Source organism: Silene latifolia, chromosome 10 (genome assembly GCF_048544455.1).
Source record: "Silene latifolia isolate original U9 population chromosome 10, ASM4854445v1, whole genome shotgun sequence".
In the NCBI taxonomy this organism is placed as follows: Eukaryota; Viridiplantae; Streptophyta; class Magnoliopsida; order Caryophyllales; family Caryophyllaceae; genus Silene; species Silene latifolia.
This window is the reverse complement of record NC_133535.1, coordinates 92542953-92546040: the sequence shown is the minus strand read 5'-3', so window position 1 is coordinate 92546040 and position 3088 is coordinate 92542953.

Genomic DNA, 3088 nt, shown 5'->3' with positions numbered 1-3088 from the left:
GGCCTTGATGGCCACCTTTTCAACCCGGTACTTGAGTTGTGGTGCCATTGCCACTCGGTTAGCTGAGAGGTTGACTACCTTTGAGGCCTCTTCGGCTCTTAGACCTATGGTCCAAGTTGTGCCCACCTTGGATAGAGCTTATTTTATCGACCATAAATAGTTAAGGATCTTGAAGGGTGGAGGGTTAGCTTGGAGGGTGTGGGGCATGAGTTGGATGAGACTACCCGACCCAAAGCATCTTCCTGTGATTGAGCCTTTGACCGCGGTTGTGGTTGCATCGGACTCTGATGGCGATGAGGCCGCCCCTACCCGATAGTACTACTTGATAGATGATGGCCTTTTGGAGGTGATGCCGGAGCCGACTAAGGGAGACCAGGCTAAAACTGAGGACCAGGTACCTAGGGTGGGGAGAGGTCCTAGACGAGTGAGATAGAGGGTTGGTGAGACTCAGCCTATGCAGCCCACGCCTCCACAGTATCGGTATCCCAGCTACCCTTCTTCCTTTAGTTCCGCGATGCAGGTGAGTAAGCTCACAAAGAGGGTATCCAACACTTTAACGCTCCGGAACCTTCATGAGATGGCATATGTGCAGGCATTGGGACCAATCTAGCCTAACAATTTTGGTGGAGAGGTGTCGGGGATGATAATGGAGTCTTCCACTCTTATGGGTTAGATTCGGCTACATGGGGGGAGCCTAGGATTTATCCTTTCGGTTGTCTGGCGCCATGGCGAGTAGGAGGAGACCCAGGTATAGGAGCTACCACAGGAGGAGGCACAGATGGAGCCGGCACGTCCCATGGAGGAGAGTAGATGAGGAGATGGTAGAGGATCGAGGAAGCGACCTCGAATGATGCTTCTTCTTGTTGTTGTCTAGTAGACTTGTGACATTTGTTTTATTTCGTTTCTTCATACATTCGATTTGTTTTGGTTTGTAACTGTTTATAAGGCCGTACTTTGTCGGATTGTTTGGACTAGTAGTGTAGGTAAGTGATGCCGGGGTGAAACCCCGGAGTTTGGCTATGATTCCTCTACTGGTGTTGACGTAGGAATGGTGATCTGCCCAGTGGATACTCGATCGAGTGCCCCCTACTCGATCGAGTACCTTCTGGGTGTGACCTAGGCAGTGTACTGATCTCTCGGTACTCGATCGTGTACGCCTTACTCGATCGAGTAGCCTAGCCCGGACTTGATCGAGTGCCTTTAGCTCGATCGAGTAGCCCATGTTAACCCTATACCCCGTTCGTTCGACCTTTATGAAATAAGTTGGATACTCATAGTTTGTGCCGTGTTTAATAATTATGTTTCTCTATATTTCGTATTACATCGGTGTACTCAAGGGTCTCAGGGTACGCTGGGGGCTCAACGCCCGCTTCCTCAACCTCCTGCAAAATCCAAATGGTTTCTTAGTCGATGATCATTCATCATTTTTCATCAAATCAACTCGTAAAGGAAGAATGAAGCACTTACCACGACCAGCCAGTACGCCAGCCTCCGGCGAGTGAACGCAGAGTAATCCTCGCCAGGAAGAAGAAGAGCGTCGCCACCGACGTCTGCTAGGTCAGCCTCCCTCTTAGCCTCGGAAGGTTCCCTAAGCATTGTCCGAGGAGGATCGATGGGAACCGTGAAGACATCACGAGAGCACTGGCGAGTCAAACGCTCTCCCAAGTACCACACTAGACCCATCGACGTCCTCAGCAGCAAACGACTCGAGCTCCTAGGTTGAAGAACCTCAGCCACAAAAGGAGGAGCGCCTGCATAGTCCACCCAAGGCCTGGGCACCTACTAAGACAAGCAAACAAGAGGTCATTCCTATGATCGCTTTAAAAGAGTGATGAATAAATAAAAGAAAAGTGATTAAAAGATACTCACGTCACTGAGTTTCAGGGTGTTCACGTCCCATCGACAGACATCGTAAGAAGAGCGCTGGATCTTCCTACGACACATCACCCAATCCCTCACAACGGGATAAGCTCTCGCCCTCGGCTCCATCCTCTTGGGCGCGAAGCTCGGAAAGTAGGAGTACACCCACGCCTGCAAAACAAGATAATCAGTGACGATCTTTCGCAATTCGATAAAAAAGAAAAGAAATGATCTTTCATGATACAAAATGAAGGTTCATACCTCCAACAGCAGTCCAGGGCCAACAGTAGCAGGAGAAGTCCTCTTCTCCATCAGCTCGGGATGAACCATGGCCCTCATGTAGCGAGTGAGGACCGCAAAGCCAGGACTGACCCAGTCGCAATGACCTAGGCCACTCAAGTCAGAAAGGAAGGGAAGAAGCTTCGTAGACAGCCTCTCCCCCTTGTCTCCAAGGTAGAGTGAAGACAAGAACCACCAGAGTCACAGACGAGCTCTCTACTCCGCAGTGCAAGGAGGAGGAGCCTCCTCCCTCCCGTCAATCGTCACCACCATCGGGATCCGGCCAGCAAAGTAATCCCTGACGTAGGAGCTCGGCACTAACCCGGGAACCGCAACTGCCTTCGCTGCTAGGTTCGAACCAGTCAGCCTCCTGGCTTCAGCCGAGTCCACCCTCATGGCCGTCGACGACCACACCACAGCCCCCGCTCCACACGGCAAACTGGAAATCATGCCGTAGTCCACTAACGTGACCCCGACCTCACCGAAAGGCATGTGAAAGGTCGAGGTCGTGTCCCAAAACCGATCAAGAAAGGCTCGAATCAGGCTAAGGTTAGCCCGAAGCTTCCTCTCCTTAATCTCCCTCCACGCTCGTACCAAGGCTCTGAAAGCTCCAAGCTCGATGATGGCCTGCTCCTCCGCCGACAGTGTCCTATAAGCCTCCATCATCGTCATGTAGCTAGAAAAGGACCTTATGTTCCCGGCCTCCTAATTTGATTCAACGCAAAGCTATATTTAGCTCGAGTAAAAGAGAAATGAAATGACAAATGAATGAGTAAAGAAAGATGATGAGAGAATGATGAATTTGAGATTTACCAAACTCTTCACCGTCTTATACGACAGGTGACTCTCCGCTGCCCAGATGAAATGTCGGCTATCCCATCTCTTAGCCTACTCAGGTGCTCCTGTCAGCTGACGACCACCTCGTCCGACGTTGGCCCGCCTCGGGGCC